We start from the raw sequence: 20,624 nt of genomic DNA on the forward strand, positions 1-20,624 counted from the left end.
CTGATATAGAGAAGAGCTTTCTTTGACTTCCAGTGTCCTCATCTCTCTCCCCCTACACCCCCACAGATGCAATCACCTCAACAGCTACTTCCTGAGCATTTACTCTGTGCAATGTGCTTCCTCCAGAGACAGGTAATTGGTGCAGAGACTTTTTTTTTTTTTTTTTTTAAATATCAGCTGATTAGACCTAATGGTTTCCATGGCTGCTCAAACAAAGCCCAGAAAAAGACATGAAAATTCTCAGAAAAGCCCTAGGAGACAGCACGCCCCCCAACCCCAGAATGCAGAACACCCCACTGTGCCCACCCCTGGGATGCTGCTCTTAAGAGGAAAGACCAGATCCCTCTAAAAATGCCAGCCTCCAAAAGGGTAGTGACTGGAGCCCTCAGAAGAGTTAAGATTTTTTTTTTCCTCCCTCTGGAATCAATGTTGCCATCATTTATCAACTGACAGTGCTGTTTGGCGAGCCATGAGATTAAAACGATGATGAAATAATGACAGCAAATCTGGAAAGAAGAGAGGAGTGGTGCCTGGGGTTCTGATATCTCCCACATTCCAGCACTCGGGGAACTCGGGTCACCATCTGTCAAGGTGCCAGTTGTCCTGCGCCCAGGAAGGGCGATGTCAAAGGAGAGATGCTGTTCTGAGGGCAGGGAGGATGAGAGGGGTCCAGCTCCTGGCCGTGGTGTTTTCAAAAGGCCTTGACTGCTTTGACAAAAGCCAAAGACAGGAAGAGAAAGATGAACGGCAGTCACAGGGCTGCTGTGACAGGCCCGGGGTCCAGACATTTGCTGGACCTGAAAAGATGCTGCTGGCCCCTCAGGGAAGAGGCTGGGCTTGAAAGAAATGGACACAACAACCACGTGAGCGAGGTGGAGAAGAGGCGCGGCTCTCATTGCCAGGCTGGATGGATGGTCTCACCAAGGGGGGAACCCCAATCCCCAGCTCCAGGGAGAGGCCGAGGGTCATGGACACATTTCATTCTAGACTCAAGCTTTTTCTCTTTTCCCACCTGAAGCATTTTCTCATACAATGAGGTCAGGAGAGAAATGTTTCCAAGGCTGGGACCATGTTTCCAAGGCTGGGACCGTGTAAAGGTCACATCCGTGTAAAGTTCGCCCTCCCTTTGGCACCCCCCCAGACACAGGCGCATTCCCCGCGGCTCAGGGAGGAGCAGAGGGGCCTCGCTAGCAGCGTCCAGGAGGAGAGGGTGCACGAGGGTGTGGGGCACTGGCTGGGGGTCAGAAGTTCAAGGTCTCTGCTGGTTCTGAAATGCAGTTTCCTCCCCAAGGCACCACCCCTGTCTTTGGCCAGCGTTCCAGGAAAATCGGTCCCAGCCTCCCCACTTCCAACCCCCAACCCCTGCTGCCAATATGCTTGGTCCCCTGTTCTCACTCTTCATCCTCCTTTCTCTTCTCCCAGAGCCAGGCGGGAGGTCAGATCATCCCCTTAGAGGCTAAGAAGGCATTTGGGGAACAGCAGGTGGCCCTGTACAGGGAGGGCTACAGGGGAGACCTTGCAGCTCTGAGAGCCTGCCTGTGCCAGCAGCGCCCTCCAGGCCAGGCCTGGGTGATGAACTTTCCTGCCCCGTAGCACAAAGCAGGCCCAGGCAGGCCTGGGCCTGAGGACACATCAGTCTCCTGCTCCCGCCTCTTGCACTAATGGGGCTTGGGCCCCACCTCACACCAGGGGGAACCCGGGCCCTGCCTGCCTTGCTGCAGGCGTCCTCCTGCCAGCGTAAGTGCTGAAGATAGTGGAGACTCAGCCCAGCCAGGGCCCGGGGGCCCCCCCTCTCATCTTCTCTGCCCTCAGCATCCCAACATCTTTCCAGCATCCTTTCTAAGAACCAGCCTCCAAATGTCTGCTGTCTCATGGCCCCCCAAGCCAGGGATGGGGCCTGAAGGCAGGTCCACTCTGAAACCCCATCCCTTCCTGGTCCAGGCCCTCTGAGCCAGCCATGCAACATAATGAGAAAGGGTGTTCCAGGGCACCCAGCCTCCTCCACCCCCTAGAAGCACGTGAGGACACAGGGCTTGGGCCACCACTTCTGTCTAGAGTCTCCCTCCTGTGGGCGGCCAACCTGACCCTTGCAGCCTCTAACTAGCCAGAACAACCTCATTGACCTCAGCGTTGATGAGTGTATTTTGTGGCATTTAAGGCAGGTTTCAAGTTAAAAAAAAAAAACTCATGACACTTCTTTGGTTAAGTGGTTTACCCTTTGTGGTAATTAGATGTAGTGATTGGAATCTCTTTTCTATTACATGGCAATTTTCCTTTAAATTTCCCCTGAAAAAAAAAAAAAAAAAAGGAAAGAAGGCAGCAGGGCCAGGCGAGTCATTTGCATTTGGCGAATGAGGCCTCTTGTAAGCTCAGCTCAGGCGTGGGGCCCAACGTATGGAATGCTTAAGAGATTACTAAGAATAAAATCTATTAATTAGTCATACTCAATTCCGCAGACATGATGTGCATCAAAAGCTTCTTTTCTTCCCTTTTCTCCTTCCCTCTTCCTGCGGCCTCCCACAGAAGCCTCCATCTTCTCTAAATTGCCTCCTGCTTCCTGGACCACCTCCCATTAACATGGCGGCTGCATGGCTGACTAGGGGACCTCTGGGGTTTGGGGGTCGGAGCTGGGGCACCGGCTCCTACCCACTCTGGGTGACGCTGGCAGGGGAGGTGACAGTGGCTGGGGGACCCAGGCTTCCCCACCCAAAGTCCAAAGCTTACCCCTGCCTGTGCCTCTTCCTTCCTCGATGGGCACCGGGCCTCCTCCCCCCTCCCCTAGGGGTCCAGGGAAGCCCACCAGCCCCAGCAAAGAGTAGAGTGCGAAAGGTCAGGGAGAGCTTCCAGGGAGATGCAGGGAAAGCAGGTTTTGCGAACCCACAGCCTCTGCCTCTGTTTCCCCTTCTGTAATGTAGGGGTGGGCTGAGGCCGGGTCTAGCTTCACCCAGAAAAGATGGGGGCTCCAGAAGCCAAATGGGGGCTCCCCCACCATCTGCTGATTCTGGAAGGTTCTGGTTGGCCCAAGGCAGGTGACGGAGGCCCAGAGTGAGAGTGGCAGGCCAGGTGAGGGATCCTGGGGGTCTGAGGGGGCTGACTGGGCAACGTGCCAGGACTGCATCTGAGCCTCCCTCCTTCACCCCCTCAGAGCTGTGGAGCAAGGGGAGGACACCGCCACCCCCCTCCAATGGCAGCTCAAGTCCCAAAGCCAGCCCACTCCAGAAATCTGCTTCCTGCTGAACGTGCCAGGGAGGACGGGGCTTCTGAGCCTCGCACTTATGAAAAATACAACAAGGAAAATTGGATGCGGCAGACAGGGAGCAATGGAGTTGAGAAGGCAACCAGGAGGGGGCTGGGGCATTTTCTGGAAGGAGGGGCCTCGGGGCGCATGGCAGCCTGAGTCCCAAGGGCCAGACCACACTCTCAGGGCCAGGGCTCAGGCGGGGTCAGCTGCAGGTGTCCCCTGTGCCCACATCCCCCATCACTCAGATCAGTGCAGGTGACAGGCAGCGGATGCCTGGCTCTGGATCTGCGCCAGGGTGAATGCTAACAAGCAATTCACAGCCCTGCACAGGCCTTCTAGAATGCAGACAGAGGAGGCATCTTTTTTCTTAAGGAGGGATAAAAAGGCTCAAAAATGAAAATCATTACCGTTTACAAGCAAGCGAGTCTGCTAAATTGATTAGGAGAGATTAAACTCCTTGGAGGTGAAAGGAAAAGGGGATTTTTCACATTTTTTGAACCTGCCCCCAGTGGCCGAAGGCAAAGCAGGGATTTTTCTGGGCCTGGCTGGTGGGGAGCTGGGGTCTCTGAAGGCTGACACCACGCGTGCCCCAGCACTGGCTCCGGATATGTCGGTTGGACAGAGCCTGGGCTCGAGCTCGGGGTGGGGCGGGCGGGGAAGCATTTCTGCCTCCATCGAGTGCCGTGCGCAGCCCCTGGGACGAGGTGGGGGGGTTACGTGGCCCACACAGGTCACTCAGAAGCTGCCCTGGCCCCCAGGCAGAGACTCTGCCCCTGCCCTCCAGATTCCATCTGCCTTCGGGGTGAAAAGCTGGGGGAAGTGGCCGGGCTAGTCCCTTCGTGAGTAGGACTCTAAAGCCACGAGTCCTTCTGCTTCCTTTCTGTTCCAGGGTGGGTCTGTCTCTGATCCATTCCCTGCAGCCAGTGAAAGGGAAATGGGGCCAACGGTAAAGGGAAAACTGAAGTCAGGGAAGAGAAAGCTGGCCCAGCAAAAAGAATCAGGCAGTGAGCTCTTTGTCACTGGCCGCATTCAAGCACTTGATGGGGAGGTGGCAGATATTTTCCTGCCTAAGCCAAGGCCTGGTTCTTTGAGAAGATCCTGGTTCCCACTCTCACTTTACCGTCCCTGAGGACCCTTTAAGGAAGATATTGAGAGATTGCTCAAAATGACCAGTGTCCCCTGAAAATCGCAGGTCAGGGCTATCTCACAGCCAGGCCACCCAGCCCAGTCAAAGAGTCGGTTTTGCCACCAGACAGCCTGCAAAATCCCCATCCTCAGTGTCTAAGGGGCACCGGGAGAGGAAGTGCAGACACGCACCGCCCCATCTAGGAGTCTGGACAGGCAGGGAGCACAGAGGGTGACCCACCACCCGTGCTGGCTCTCTTGGGGCCGCTAGGGGGCCACCTCCCAGGCACTGCAGCTTCCCGTCCCAGGCCGCCTCCTGGCCATCCTCGGTGCCAGGACCCGCGCCCCCTGAGCTCCCACCACCATCCCACTGGCTGTTCTCCCAACAGCAGGCTCACGGCTGCCGGCTCAGTGCACCCGTCCCAGCCAGGTTGACGGCTGCCTGGGGCACTTTTCACTCTACATTTTTAAGCATTTACCATTTCTTTTGAAATGTTCCAAGTAGTTGCCTGAAATATCCACATTTGCTTCTTTAAAAACACTCAAGAAGATTCCCTTGGCTCTTCATTCTCCCTCCCTTTACTTCCTCCCTCCCTTTGCATTTTTAACACACTGTTTTTCTCTAGTTTTGGAAATTCTATTATCACTGGGGTCAGGCCCATTTTTCTCATGTTAATATGATTTCCAGGATTGCCCAAGACCCCACCCCACCTCCCATGCTGCAGGGGCAAAGCCCACCTTTCCCCATGTCTCCCCTGGGGACATCATTCCCCGGGGCAGATCTTCAGCTGGTGGGTGGGCAGCTGCTGCCTTGCTCCCCGCTGGAGAGGCTGGCAGGCCAGGGGCTTTTTGAGACCACTGTCACTGCCCCTCCCACTTGTGCTGGGAGGGCAGTGTGGGCATACTGAGGGCACAGGGGGTCCTGTGGGGGGCTGACCCAGCCCCCACTTCCTGGCAAAGCCAGTCCCTGAGGCACTGTGGCCATCGGAGCTACCACGGTGCCATGGCCCCTGTCCTTCCCACTCCTACCCATGCCGACCCCCACCTGAAGGCCCAAAAGTCCAAGCCCGGAGAGTCCTTGCAGGAACGTCTTTGCTGTCACCGCCCCTAAATCTCTTTTACAGCAGTCAGGGTTGACGGCCGCTCGGGCAAGATGCCAGGTCCCTGCACTCCTCCGCGCTGGGTCACTGAGGCCCAGCACAGGGCACGGCACACAGGGGTGCCTCTCATCTCTTCCTCCCTCCTTGCTTGTCCCTGGGGCTCAGTGCAAAGGGCCCAGGCGGGTGTGTTGGCAGTGGCCTTCCTCTCATCCTGCACCCACCCCGCTGGCAGCCTGGCCCCAGGAGGGGCTCCTTCTCTCTGAAGCATCTCACTCCACCCTCCCTCGGACCCGCGATCACCAGCTGTGAGCCTGATGGGGAAATCCAGCCACTTGGCGAGATCTGGCCGCCAGCCGGGGTGACCCGGTTCCCCCTCTCCGAGCCAAGCCTCAGGTGGGTGACGAGGGGGGCAGAGAGCTGGGTGCCCCCCACCCCGTGTCTGACGCTTCTGTCGAGAGTCCCCGCACCCGAGCCGCCCACCTGGAAGAACTAACAGGCTTTCTCCTCAAGACGGAGGGAAACAAATGCAACACGAGCCAACGATCAAAGCCACAGCAGACACGGGACTGCCACTTGCTCATCTCCCAGGAGCCAATGTCCAGGGCGCCTCTCACCTGCCCTGTGCAAAGGACATGCTTGCAGAGGGTCCCAGAAACCACCCACCTCTGGCTGGTCCCGTTTTCAGAAGGTTCTGTGTACCCAGGAGGAAGACACACAAAACTCTGAAACTGGCTTAGATATTTTTACCCGACCCAGAACACCACCTGCCTGCAGGCCAGCGGCCTCAGCTGAGATGCCCACCTGGCATCCAGCTCCTGAAGAGATGCTGAGAGCCGTGGGGAGGAAGCAGAAGCGCCCAGTGTTTAGAGGTCTGCCATCTGAGAGGGAGAGAAGCGGGGAGATGGGGTTGAAGGTTGGGGACAGACAGCTGCAGGGCTGCGAGCCAGAGAGACAGTGCAGTTGTGCGCCTCTGCTGGCTGGAGCGGACGCCCCCTAATTATGAATGTCACAAGGCGGGTGTGAACGGAGAGGCAAAGGAGAAAAGTAAACTAGAAGAAACCCCACGCATAAGCCCTGTGGAGCAAATGTTTTTAACAGCCACCAACAGCAATTCCCCTTCCCAGTGTTCAAAGGTTACTGTATCCGGTGAGGTGTGGAGTGCTAAAGCGCTCGCTCGGGGGCCACCCAGCGCTGTATCAGCAGAATCCATCCATCCCTGGCGCCTGGGGAGGAAGAGAGCAGGGAAGGGTCCTTAGCCAGACCCTGGTGAATGCAGGGTTTGCTGCAGAAGGTGGATGCCCGGCCAGCCAATGGCATGGGGAGGACGGGGCTGTGAACAAGGTCCCTTCTGCCAACTGAGGGACCCCTGCTAGGGGCACCCCTGGCTTTCCTTGAGCCCCTGCCCTTTCCTACCTGCAGAATCAGCCCAGTGGGGCCATCTGGCCACCTGCTCCTTGTCTTCTTCCTTTTTCTCTGAAGGGCAAAGCAATCTCGGGGGTCTGAGTGACGGGACCAGTCCTGCTGCTGCCTGCTGCCATCTGACACCTGGCTGGCTGACTTGGCCTGGCCCCGGGCCCACCTGCTTCCCTCCCAACCTCACCACCAGACACACAAACACCCACCACGACAACAACACAAACCAAAGTGCACTGCGAACCGCCCTTGGGCCTCCTTCTTGTAGGTGCCTTGAAACTTCAGTGTTGAGATGAATGTGATGAACTATTTGGTCCTATTTTCTGTTTGTCTGTTTTCATATAAAATGTCCAAGTCCACTTTCCTTGTCCTTTCTTGAAATAAATAGAAAGATTTAACTTTTACAGTCCTCTCGGCTGCTGACTCTCAGCTCGGCGGCCCAGCGTGCCAGGGGCCGGTGTCTGTCACCCACGTGGTCTCGGCTGCCCACACCCCCTCCCCAGGCTTCGCCCCGAGGGTCAGCCCCGCTGTCAGGGTCCACTGGCACAGAGGTGGTGGCTGGGAGGGATGGAAGCTCTGGGTTAGTATATTCCCTGGGCACCATGGGAACCAAAATAATGATTCTGTTGCAGGATGGAGAAGGGACTTCTGGCCCCATCCCACAGGCCCCAGGGAAGGCGACTGCCAGCTAAAGGCAGACTCCAAGAGGGTTTCCATGTGGAGATGTATTAATCAGAGCCATGGATTATCTTGTAACAGGCTCCAGCAACCATGTGGGCACCCAGATAAGACTGGCACCATACGGGTGCTGGGGACACGGCTCTTCCTCCGCTTGCCTGGGTCCCGCCACCTCTGACACCCCTCATCCCCTAGACGCACCCACCACATTCACAACTCTCCAGGCCTAGCCTGATATCTCACACTCCAAAGAGGGGGAAAAGGAAAAAAGTTATTTTCCATGAGAACAATAGCAGTTTCTGCTAAATTTAACGTATAAAATAAGAGCTCATTACTTCTGCCTTAAATCTGATTTCACATCTGGATACAAGTTAATGAGCTTTTCCTTATATTCCAAGGAAGCAAAGTTATTTCTGGATGTGCCTTGGTGGCAGGTGGCCTGGCTGGGGTGACACGGGGTGCTCTGACCCCACAGGTGCCCCTCGCCCCCCCATCCTCTTCTCTTGGTCCTCACTGCCGGCCCCCTGGAGGCAGGAGCAGCCCGGAGATCATTCCAAAGGGCGGCTCGCCACATAGGCTTCGGGGAAAGGACCGAGTCTGTTTCCCCAAACTCTTCCTAGGGCCCAGCGCACAGTGGGTGCTCAGGAGGGCTCACCTGACACTCACCTTTCTAGAACCTGATCAGCCAGCCAGTCAGTAGATATTTACTGAGGGCCTACTATGTGCTGGGGCTGGGGCTGGGGCACCCTTCCAGCCTCACGGAGGGGGAGGGAAGGATGCTCACGGACAAGATTGGGGTGGGGAGGCTCTCTGGGAGCCAGGTCTCCACTGAGGGTGTTTCCTCAGATGAGCAGGACTTGGAGAGCAAGGGAGAGGGCCTGCCAGAAGCTCTGAGGCAGGGGGCATGAAGGCGAGTCCGATTCTGTCCCCCTCTGGAAGACTCCGCTTCCCCCATAAGCACAGGACCCATCTGCTGGGCCCAACTCTGGCCACACCGAGTACAGTTCACTCCCCAAGCAGGCCCTGCCTACCCAAGCGGGCTCTGGGTCTGTGCTGACTTCTCCGCTGGGTGCCCTTGAGGGCCCTTGAAGGTTCAACCCAGGCATTGTCTCTGGAGAGGCTGCCCTCTCCGGGCCACACCTGCTGGTTCTCACCTGGACAGGTAACTGGTTCCAGCACCTCGCTCACTAGGGGCCCCTGGCCAGCAGGTCTTGCCTTCCACCCCTTCAGATCCCAGAGGGCACTGGCCTGGCACACAGGAGGCACCGGAAACGTGAATGGAGGGAGTGAGTCAATAAACACCAGCAAATCAATCAACCAACAGATCAATCTATCAATGCTGGGCCCAAGGAGGACGACTTTCCAAGAGCAGCAGCCCTGGCGTCCCAGTTGTGAGGCAGTCTCTACTTCTCCTCCCACCCCTCCAGGCAGGGGGAACCTCGGACGGGGCTGACCCCGCTCACCTGACCCTCCACACACTGGCAGCAGCACCACAGACCAGGTGCCCCGGCCACTCTCTTCAAGCCGGAGCGGGGGGGCTGGCTTCCCAGACTGTGTTCCTGAGCCCCTAGAGCTAACAGAAGTTCTGCCCAGGAAGGGTTCATGGTCACATGTGTTTGGGAACCACTGGATTAACGCCTGTCCTGGGGGCTCCTCGGGCAGGGCCTTGGAGTCCCTCAGAACTGGGTGAGACCCACAGGCTCCACCACCCACCCCCTGTGCCTCCGTAAAGCGTACGCATGATGACAGCTCGCTGCTCTCATTTTTCCCACCACGACAGCACCGACGCTGCTGACGTGTGCCGGGGCCTCCGTGAGAACGCTGCTTTCCCCGCCACTTGTCCGGGGAGTGCAGGCCCCATCCCTGGCGCCCCCGGGGTTTACCCAGCATCCCTGGCCCCCAGGTACAGGTGCTGAGCTGGCTGGCACTCCTCCCAAGGAGGCCCAGGTGTCTCCGCAACAGCAAAGTGCCCCCAGGTCTGCACAGAGGAGAGACGTCGGAACAGGGCCTGTTCTCCAAACCACCCCGACCACACCCAAGGTCTGCGGCCTGCTCCCGAAACCTGCTAGACAGGCTCTCAGGCTGACCCGAGCTTTCGGCTTCTGGAGAACAGGGGTGGGGATGAGGGCATCTTAGGTTTTAATAAGTGGCCCGGAGGGGTTGGAGGCCCAGACAGGGTTGGGCCCCACAGGAGGAAATCACCAGGAACCATGGGGGAGGTTCCAGGACCTGTATTTCCGGTCAATGGAAAGAAGACCCTCCAAACATAACTGACCCTTTCTGAAGAGGAGGAGGTGGTCTGAGCGGTAGTGAGGCCCATCCTCACAGGAGAGCAAGCAGAGCTGGCCGGCCCCTCAAGGGGGTGCAAGTTCGGGGTGGTGGAGGCAACAGGCTGACAATGAAGGGCCCCTGTCTCTCTATCACGTCTTCAGATGGACCCTGGGAGACAGGGTGGTCTCCCCACAAACCCGGGACTTCTCCTGCTGCAGCCTCCTCTCCAGCCAAGCAGTTTCCAGCCCTTTCCTTCCCAAAGAAATCTCAGGACCCACATATTGCTGAGGTTACGGATATGTATGGGGCAAGTCCCCTGAATAGCTGCTCAGCAGACAAGGGGCACGCCAAAGTCCAGCGCCCCTGCTTCATGTGTCCAACTCCTCCTGTTCGGTCAGGCTCAGGACTGAAAGTTCCAGTTCAAGTGGGATGAAGAGTGGGTGGCCGCCATCCCCATCCCTGGACGCTGCTCTTACCTGGCTATCACCAGGTTCCAGAAGCTTCCCTCCTCCTGCCCCCACTTCCTAGGAGGGGTCCCTGCCCTCATCAAGCATCCTGAAGAAGCGACCAAACCCGGGAAGGGTCTAACACCCCAAATCCCACCTCACACCCAAATTCCGAGGCCAGTTCTTAGCACCCTGCATACAAAGCCCTGATCGGATCTGAGGTCCCCAGCCAGCCCCAAAATGCTGCCTCAGAAGGGCTGGGTGGGGACTTCCCTGGTGGCGCTCCCGATGCAGGGGGCCAGGATTCGATCCCTGGTCAGGAAACTAGATCCCACAGGCATGCCGCAACTAAGAGTTCGCATGCCACAACTAAGGAGCTGGCGAGCCGCAACTAAGGAGCCCGCCTGCCACAACTAAGACCCAGTGCAACCAAATAAATTAAAAAAAAAAAAAAGAAGGGCTGGGTGGAGCTTGCTCATCACTCTCAGACGCCCGCAGCCCACCTGCTGGATGCCTCCCCTCCCCTCCTCCACACCCCTCGGCCTCTTGTCAGCACCTGCTTCTGCACGGCCTGCTGCCCCCAGGTCCGGTACCAACACCTCCAAGGGACCCCCTCCTCCCGAGGCAGAGGAAGTAGGATCCCTCGAGCCATTAACTGACAGCACAAGTGAAAACCCGGCACTCCCGCCTCGGAGACTTACAGAGGAAGTGAAATCTTATTTGCACTGCTGCCAAGCCTGGGACGCGATGAAATGATGCCTCGGGGAGAGACCAGACGGCTCCCCGTGGAAGCCGCGGCATCGGAGCTGGACTTATTAAAAGCCACAGTGGCCACATTTCAACCTGTTTCAGGTGTTAAGTAATTTACCGCCACCCAGAATTCAGTGGCAGGTTTTTATCATTTTTATTTCTGTGATGCAGGCCCGAGGTCCCTGCACAGGGAACTGCAGGTCTAAATGCTCCCTGCACCCCCAGGACTGCGATGAAAATGAGGGAGCAGGGGCCTGGGAGGGGGTGAGGGTGGAGGCTGGCGTGGCAGCAGATGCCCCGATTCTCTCCCGGGTTACACCAGGCTTGGCTCAGCGTGACAAGGAGGACCGGCTCTAAGATCCCCCCGGACCCCACATTTAGGGGCTCAGGGATTCCCCAAAGACCCTGCGGGTGTTTTCTGAAGGCAGCAATAGTGTAAGCTCTGTGAGAGCAGAGGCTACCTCTTTCAGGACCTGTCCACCAACCACACAATCAACAAGTCTTTATTGAGCACCTACTGTGTGCCAGGTCCCGACATAGCAGTGAGCGAGACCCCAAAGACCCCTGCCCTATGGACTGCACACGTTGCTGGCAAGTGTCGAATAAATATTTGTGGTTGGTTGATCAAAATCTCTAAAAGGCAAACAAGCTCTTGAAAGAAACAATGCTGGCATGGGGGGCACCGGAGGGAGGGGCAGGGGGAAGTGAGCCCAACTGACCGGGCATCCGCTCCACGCGAGCCGCTGCAGCCACCCTTGAGGCAGGGCCTCCACGTCACAGACGAGAAGGCCCAGCGCCACAGTGCTTCTCACTGTTTTGCAGATCGTGCGGTGAGGGACCCGTGCCCTGACCTTCCATGGCCTTGACCCTCTTGGGGAATGCAGAGCCTCACATTCACAGAAAGCCAGGGACAGGGAGCCGTGCGGTCTGGGGCCCACAGGGTCACAAGCCTTGTGCACCTTCTCAGCAGTGCTGGGCGGAGGACTGTTTGACGCCTGCTGGCTTTGGGGGGATTAAGCCTATTACTGAGGCTCCGGGGGCTTATCCGACACCATTTCTGAGGCCCCCTTTCTCCACCTGTTTTCAGCTACTCCAGGAAGACCAAAGGGAATCTTCAAAGTCCAGGCTGAGCCAAAAGCAGAAATTCTTTAATTAGCTTTCTCTTGGATGGGGGCCCTGGCGAATGGATTAGTTGTGGTGGGCCAGAGAAAGGGATTGCAGTCCCTTAGAGCTGAGATTACAAGCCCGGGTGAAGGGCTGAGGGGCCGTCACCAGGGATGGTGGCTCCCCAGGGGCTGGCAGATGGAACCTGTCACCAGGAAGACACAGGAGATGTGCTCTCAGTGAGGCCTTCGTCCCTGGGAAGCTGGCATGGAGAGACGCTTGGCATGGCCGGGCTGTGTGCCTGAGTCTACTAATGAATGTGCCTCCTTCTCATGTGATGGCCCAGATCTGGTACTTCATAATTAGGGGGGATTTCCTAAAGGGGCACCCATCTGTGAGAGGCAAGGCAGTGCAGCCCGATGGTGCCAGGCACCAGACACCTGTCAGGGCGTTCCATCCTCACTCATCCCTGTTTTCAAGCAAGTAAACTGAGGCCCAGGACTAAGGCGTTTGCCCAAGGCCACGGTGACAGAGGTTAGTACGGGAGCTCGGTCCTGGCCGGTGAGACAGCCTGATTGGGGTCTGTGAACCTGAAGGGAAAGGCACAGGTACACCCCCACCAGAAATCGCTGCAGGGAAGTAAGCCTCCCCAGGCAGGCCTCCTCCAGGAAGCCTTCCCAGACCGGCCCACAGCACCTTGGATTCCCCTACTAGGCACTTACACCCTGTGCTGTACCCACTAGTCCCACTATACACTGAGTGTCTTTTAGAGGCAGGGACTGGGCCTTCATCATTTCATACTCTCTGAATGAGGGAAGGAGGACTGTGTCCTCCTCAGTCTGGGGGCGTCCAGAAAGAGAAGGTGGGCAGGAGGCTGGGTCTTGGGAGTAGAAGGACAGGGAGGACAGAGCCGAGAGAGGAGGCTGCCAGGGATCCCGGGAGCCGAGCTCCAGGCTGAGGTCTCCCCCAGGCCTGCGCTCTCCTGCTGCCCGGCTTTGCCCAGGGAGGCACAGGAGGGGCAGGATGATTCCAGGACGTGGAGACCCAGATTCCTCGGGACTGAAGCCCTTTGAAGTAGGACTTGTGCTCTCCCCCTTGAGCTCTGCATCAAAGGCAGCTCTGCCGTGGTCGGGCCACGCTAGGCTCTACAGATAAGGGCTGCCCTCTTGGGGCAGAAGGCGACTGGGCTCCCGCAGCAGCCACCACCCACCCCAGCCTCCCTCTGGCTTCCCTGCCCCCGGGGCAAGAAGCTGAGCCACCCCCAGGGCGCCACCTCAGGCCCCTGTCTGGGATGCTCCCCTGGGCTTCCCCTTCCTGACCCTCCCGACAGCTCTGCCTCCAGGACCAAGTGCTGCAGGTGACCATGTCGCTCCCCAGGGTGTCCTGGCTGCCTGGACCACATCGCCCCTGCTCGCCCTTGCTCGCCCTTGCTCGCCCCTGCTCGCCCCTGCTCGCCCCTGCTCGCCCTTGCTCGCCCCTGCTCGCCCTTGCTCGCCCTTGCTCGCCCCTGCTCGCCCTTGCTCGCCCCTGCTCGCCCTTGCTCGCCCTTGCTCGCCCTTGCTCGCCCTTGCAGCCTCAGCACCCAGCACCTGCTGAATGAATGAATGTATGGCTGCGCTCTGGGGCATGTGGGAGGGATGCCTAACCCAGGTCAGGGCAGGTGTCTGGAGGAAATGACATCTAAGCCGGGGCCTGGCGCCTGACCAGAGTCAGCCAAGTGGAAATGGGAGGAGGAGGTGCTCCAGGCAGCGGGGAGAGCCCAAGCGAAGGCCAGGAGGTGAGAGAGAACACGCAGTTATGAGACCCAAAATCATTTAGTTGGGCTGGAATGGGAGAGGGTAGGAGAGGGAACCAGAAACGGCAGGAGAGGTTCTGGGGCCGGACGATGAGGGAGAGCCAGTCACGATGCCTGGGGAGCCAAGGTCACTATTAGGGCAAGACCTTCCCTAAATCGAGGATTCCCTGGGGTGTTGGAAGAGGCCATGATATCAGCCAGGGCTGCCCAACTCTGGGGGCCCCCATTTCCATTGTGGCCTCTATGAATACCACCCCCCACCCCGCTGTGCAGTGTAGCCCAGGCACCAGCCATGAGGTTGCAGAGACAGCTGAAACCCAGAGGCACTGTCCAGCAGCAGGAAATGGCATCCACCCCACAAGAGGCCAGGCCCAGAAAGACCACAGCCAAGGAAGCGTGTGGATCCCTGGGGCCAAGGAGCTGAGGGTGGGAATGAGGCCAAACCCCCCAGGAGCACCACCAGCGGAGGGTGTGGCAAACCAGGGGCCACAAAGGCAGCAGTGGCCCTGCGGAGACTCCCTGTGAGCAAGGAGGAGTTCTTTGTATTTTCTGGGATAAAGCAAGTATTTCCAAGCACCTACTGTGTGCCGGTTGGTGCGAGCTGCAATGGTGAGCCCAGCAAAGGCCTGTTTCCAGCACCACGCCTGTGCATATCAATACTTCCAGCCTTTGCCTCTTCTCCAGCCATGGAGAATGATGTCTCTTATTTAGATTAGGCTTTTCCTGATTGCTGGCGAAGTTCTGCGTCTTTTCACTTGTTTACTGCCCATTTGTTTTTCTCCAACCGGGAATTGGCTGTCCATATCTTTTGCCCACTTTTCTTATTGATTTGTAGGAGCACTTTGCATATCAAGAGAGAAGTAGAGAAGCAGCCTCCGCCTGGGGCAGACCCTCAGGGCCTCCCTTGAGGGTCCTCAGGCCCAGGAAAAGGGGGAGGATTTGCGTGGGCTTCTGAATGCCCCCACTGCATCTCTACACCCTGCCCAGCTCCCAGGGGGCCAACTCTGCTCAAAGATGAAGCACCGTCTGCAGGTGGGAGCCCCTGCCAGGCCTGCATCTCAGCTGGCAAAACCCAGGCTTATTTTTTACTGCACTGAGAAGTCTACACTGCCAGTAGCTGGCAGGGTGCCCCGGATGGCACCTGAGGGGAGCCAGCTGGTATAGCTGGGCATCCAGGAAGAAGGGATGACCATCCCAGCCCAATTCAGCGGGACCCAGCCGACAAAAGAGGCAAGTCCCAAAGCCTCAGGCTGACCCTCCCAACAGAATTCCAGGGCCCCCTCTGGTGCACACCATCCCGGCCCCCCTTCCAGCTATGACAGTCCCCAAAGAGTGACCCAGGCGTGGAGGACACATGTGAGCCCTGCCGCTTCACCCTCAGCCATCTGACCTTTCAGGGCTAGAAGCAAACCTGTGGTTCATTCCCCTCCAGTGCTTTCCACATTTCAGCAGACAAACAATACAGGCCATAAAACTGATTTCCAAAGCCTATAAAGGCAATAACATTTAGGGAGCCAGGAAAAAAAAACAACCCTCCTTTCCCGGAGTAATGACTGCCGAGAGTCCTCGTGGGGCCCTTTCAGTAGCTGGGGTGGCAGACGCGGGGACCAGCCCACAGACCTCCCTGCACCAGGTGGTAAATGACCGCTCAGCACGTGTTCCGACAGGGCCACAGCAGCCAGGGAGGCTGCAGACTTCCCGCTTATCTTTTCCGACTGCCCTGAGCCCAGCTGCACTGGCTCCCCAAAACCAGGGAGGGCTCACTGGCACCCTGTGACCACCCCTCTCCCACCCGCCACTAAGCTCCTGGCAGAAGAGTCAGACTGCAGACTGCAGGCCACCTGGTGCCGGCCAAGGTCACCCCCCTGCTCTGCGCCATGCTTGGGTGAGCCTCCCGGGAGGACAAACAACACCGCCACAAAGGTGGCCACAATGACCTCTGCATGACAGGAGGGGGGGGGTTCCCTGACCTCCTCCAAGCTCTCCAAATACCCCCATCCTGGGCTGACACCATGCCCACTCACCAGACACCTAGAACTACGAGTGGTTGCCATGAGCCCACTGCCCCTCATTCATTCATTCATTCATTCACTCACTCATTCATTCAAAGGGGATGTGACACAGAGGAAAGTACCCAGGATCTGGTTCAAGCTTCCGGACTGTCTGGAGACAAGTCACTTAATATCCCAGCACCACTGCTTCCCAACCTGAAAAGTGGGAATACTAAAAGCCAGCTCCCAGGTCATTGTTATGATGATTATCCTGGGCTCAGAGAATTGCTGGAAGAGGAGGGGACCAAGGTCTGGGTCTGTGGGGCAGGAGACTGGGTCAGGGCTGAGGGCAAAGTGACAGGGGCAGGTCTGCCAGCCAGAGGGGAGGGGGCCTGTCTGGAGACAGGGGGATAGTCAAAATGACCCCAACAGTCCCTTCCCAACAAGGATGAAACAGGGTCAGAGGACACGGCATCCAGGCCCTAAAAATCCCACCCTCAGGGCAAATCCATTGTGCAGCCAACAGATCCACAGACAAGGGTAAGGGAGGGACCCCCTCCCCTTGGGGACTGTGGGGACCCCCTCTCAGAAGTCATTCCTCCTCCTTCTCCTCCAGGATCAAAGCACATCGTGACATGGAATTAGCCGCAAGCTCAGCCTCCAGCTTAACCACAAAGAGGTGGAGAGAAGTGAGTATCTTCTAACCAAGGACGCCCCCCACAAAGGGGCCCCCAGAGTCTCTGCGGGAGCACGAGAGGTAGGGAGGTGGGGTGCCAGCCCATGGGAGCTTGGGGTGGGCTCCGAGGGCCTCTCCAGGCTGGCTGTGGGGCTGAGAGGTGGCATTTGCGTGGAGAGCCTCTGTGGCTCTGGAATTTATGCAGCTGCCTGTGTGATTCCTAAGGCGAGACGAATCTCCAGGCCGCTTTTCTCAGCAGGAACAAGTCTTTTCTTCAAATTGATGGTGACACATTTTTAAACTCCGATATTAAGGAGGGAAAGATTTTGCCGCCCCCCCCGGGGGCAACCCTTATTAGTCACTGGCTCATCTGAGAGAAGTCACAGTGGCGGACCCAGTGGGCCTGCACAAGGCAAGAGGCCCAGAGGCCAGGCCGCTGACAAGGGAATGGACAGCGACAAAAGAGAGGGCAGAGGGGCCTCCCAAGTCCAGAGCAAAGCACTTAGAGATGGCGCTCTGGAGCAAGGGATGAAGAATCTGTAGGGGTAATAAAGAAGAGTTGGTAAGGGTGATAGAGGGAGACAATGGAGGGAAAAGGGACAGAGTAGAAAGAGAAAGAGGCATTAAGCTGAAATATAAATGGATTTCCAAGTTTAGAGTTACAGAACCTAACATCTTGTTTCCCTTTTTGCTATGGCTGCCAGGAAGCTCAAGGCCACTTTTCATATTCAGTTGCAATAGACTTGTTACAATGGCCTAGCTTTGAGGTGTCTTCTGGGCGGGGCCAAGGTAAGTGCCAGGAGCCAAGCTGCCCAAGCAGCATAAAATACCAAAATACCACCAAGAGCATAAAATACAAGGGCATGGTCCCTCAGTAGACCAGACACCAGCATCCCAAGGCAGGAGGTAGGGCTGAGCAGACCCAGGAACCAGGCAAGAGGCCAGCAGGTCAGAAAGCACGTGCAAAGAGCATCCAGGCCAAAGGGTTCCAGGTGTGGCCAAGAGCACGGGGCACATTCTTATTGGATGCCCAGGTCAGCGTCCTCCTTGTCACTTGTTTCTTTTTATTCCTGTTTTAATCCTTCCCCGGTTTTATTATATCTGTTTTTCAATGGAAACAGGTAGGTTAAACATTTTTAAAAAATCAATTCCAGCTCAAACGCCCACTTGCTCAGTGATAACAGTCACCATTTATTGAGTTCCAGTGACTTGCCAGGCATTTGCATGCATCTCCGTCCTCCAAACCACCTTCGGGGGGGGCATCACTCTCCCAGGTTTACAGACGAGAAAACCGAGGCTCAGAGGGGAGGTGTATCCTGGTCAAGGTCACAAGAGCTCCTAAGTGGCCGCAGCAGCCCTGGCCCCTAACATGCCCCCACTCCCACCCCCTGAGCCCCAGAGCCAGCACCCTATTCTACGCACCAGAGGGGGCTCCCATCTGCCTTGTTAGGAGGGAGATGAGGCTGAGTCAAGGTCAAGGCCAGGGAGGCCAAGAGGTGGTCAGGTGACCCACAGAATTCCATCACCAACACTCTGGTCCCCTCCCTGCCAAACCCCAAAGCTTCAGCCACAACCTGCCCCACCTTTGCGTGACCCGTGAGCCTCACCAGAAAGTTCCCCGCCAGCTGCCAAGCAGGCCTTAGCTCCTTTGACAGAGCTGTAAGGCTCCCGTCACAAATGTCAATTCTGGGCCATTTGCTTCGTAGATTTTAATGTTCCTGTTTCTCCTCAACATCCTCAGCAAGGTAGCTCTTGCTTTTCAAAAGGGATGTGGCGTTTGATGATGTTTAAACCTACGTGAAATACAGCCAGGCGGCAATAATAAAACAGACTCGAGCCCTGCTGGTAGGGGGATGGCTGACAGCCGGGCCTCTCTCTTCCCACATGCTACGCAGCCGTCACCGCAGCTAAGCTCCTATTTTTATGGCAATTACAATGTCCGAAGAGGGGGAGACAGCAGCGAGGGGGAAGAGGAGGGTGGGTACCGCTGTACAGGATCACTTGTTGCCGCTGGCTGTGGGGTGCGGCTGATGGGGTTTTAATGCACCGAAGCGGGTGATGCCAGCCAGCCGTGTCCACCCCCCGCTGCCACCCTCCCAGGGCCATCCAGGCTCACCGTCAAACCCGGGTCCACATCCCAGCACCTATCCTCCCCGGAGGCTGCAGCCCAAGCTCCTGGTTCCCGAGTCCTCACTGGCTCCTGACACTCCCACAAGGACATAAATATCTGTGGTCCCTCCCCTGCCTGACGTGCAGGCAGCAGGAGTTCCCGCCACTGTGCCCACTGGGCAGCCTGCTTTCACCCAGCGGTCCTCGGCAGAGAGGAGTTGTTAGTTCCTGTCCTTTTGTGTCCCTCCTGGGGAACTGCTGTGCAGACATTCTTGGACGGCCCCCGCCACGGATGGGCACCGGCCATGTGCCAGCCCTGTCCAGGGATGGAGACCAGGGGTCAGTGGACCCTGCCCCTGCCCTCCAGGGGCTCCGGTCTAGTGGGTGGTGCAGTGAGATACTTCACTAATAAGAACAGTACTTATCATTTACTGAGCCCCTCCAGCGCGCAAGGCATTACAGGCACTAACTCATTTTTTCCTCTTAATCCTCCCATAAGGTGCACGTGTGGAAACTGAGGCCCGGAGAAGCAGCTAGTGGAACCGGATTTTACCCCAATCTATCAATATTTTGTGAGCTGGCTCTGAGGCCAGCCCATGCCACACCCGTGGGGGGGCTTCCAGCCCAGGCCTGGCTCCAGGACCCCCCAGGACAGCTGCACCCCTTCCATAAGTGATCAGTCAAGATTACAGGGGGGAGATTCCCTGGTAGTCCAGTGGTTAGGACTCCTCACTTTCACTGACGAGGGCGTGGGTCTGATCCCTGGTTGGGGAACCAAGATCCCACAAGCTGCTCAGCGTAGCCAAAAAAAAAAAAAAAAAAGATTGCAGGGAAAGGGAACCCATGATGCAGTCACTGCAGCCACGTGAAACACGGCTGCCAGCAGGGCCTGAGGAAACATGAGTAGAAATAATTTGCAGAATAAATAAATGAGCCCCAAAGCTGAGCTTCTGAAATGCAAGAAGACCCCGAGGAGGGGAGAGGAAGGGAGGGCTGGAGGCTACAGGTGGCTTCAGGTCTGCCAGCTCAGGCTCAGGCGAGGCAGCCGAGCTCTGAAGGAGAGCTTCAGTCAACACCCCACCTCCTGGCCCCCAGCGGAGAGGGAACATCCCCCGTCCTGGGCTGTTCCCATGTGACACACACACCATTCCCGACAGAAGGCAGAGCAGACACTGACAGCCCTGCCACAGAGGGGAGGGGGGCTAGCCCTCCTGCCCTGCGTGCTCATGGTCGAGACCCCAAATCCAAAAGACTGGGGGTCAGGAAGGGCCCTCCTCACCTCCTTGGGCCCAGCAAGTGCTCAGCTCACCACAGGGAGGACGGGAAGGCGGTGCCCTCGATATCCCCTGACCCAGCCCTACTGAGGGCTGGTGCACAGCAGTCCTGGTTCCACGGGTCTGAGCTGCCCTCCCAGAGAAGCAGCAACAGCAGCGGGCCCAGAGCTGGCATTTCTTGGGTTTCCTCTATCCCAGACATCGCCGTGCTGAGCAAATTGTCTCCTATCAAACCCACGATGAGGGACTTCCCGGTGGTCCAGTGGTTAAGACTCTATACTCCCAAAGCAGGGGGCCTGGGTTCCATCCCTGGTCGGGGAACTAGAGCCCGCATGCCACAGCTAAATCTCCCGCACGTGGCAACAAAGATCCCGCAGGTGGCAACGAAGATCCTGTGTGTTGCACCTAAGACCTGGCTCTGCCAAAATAAATAAATAAATATTTAAAAAACAAACAAACTCACAATGACCCAGGACGTGGGTCCTAATGCACATTTTTTTTTTTTTTTTTTTTGGCTGCACTGGGTCTTCGTTGTTGCGCGCAGGCTCTCTCTAGTTGTGGCGAGAGGGGGCTACTCTTCGTTGCAGTGCACGGGCTTCTCATTGCGGTGGCTTCTCTTGTTGCAGAGCACGGGCTCTAGGTGCGCGGGCT

General features: G+C 57.3%; 1 protein-coding gene and 1 long non-coding RNA gene across 3 annotated transcripts in view; both read right to left on the reverse strand.

Moving 5' to 3' along the window:
• Nucleotides 1-20,624, reverse strand: part of MACROD1 (mono-ADP ribosylhydrolase 1) — a 153,327-nt gene that overhangs the window by 112,445 nt on the left and 20,258 nt on the right. The gene's annotated exons all lie outside the window — the stretch shown is intronic.
• On the reverse strand, nucleotides 17,789-18,768 carry LOC132370050 (uncharacterized). The gene is made up of 3 exons (XR_009504516.1): nucleotides 18,707-18,768; nucleotides 18,198-18,383; nucleotides 17,789-17,906 (listed from the first exon to the last, which is right to left on the reverse strand). It is a non-coding gene; the product is annotated as an uncharacterized LOC132370050 (long non-coding RNA).

This window comes from Balaenoptera ricei, chromosome 8 (genome assembly GCF_028023285.1).
Source record: "Balaenoptera ricei isolate mBalRic1 chromosome 8, mBalRic1.hap2, whole genome shotgun sequence".
NCBI classification, from domain to species: Eukaryota; Metazoa; Chordata; class Mammalia; order Artiodactyla; family Balaenopteridae; genus Balaenoptera; species Balaenoptera ricei.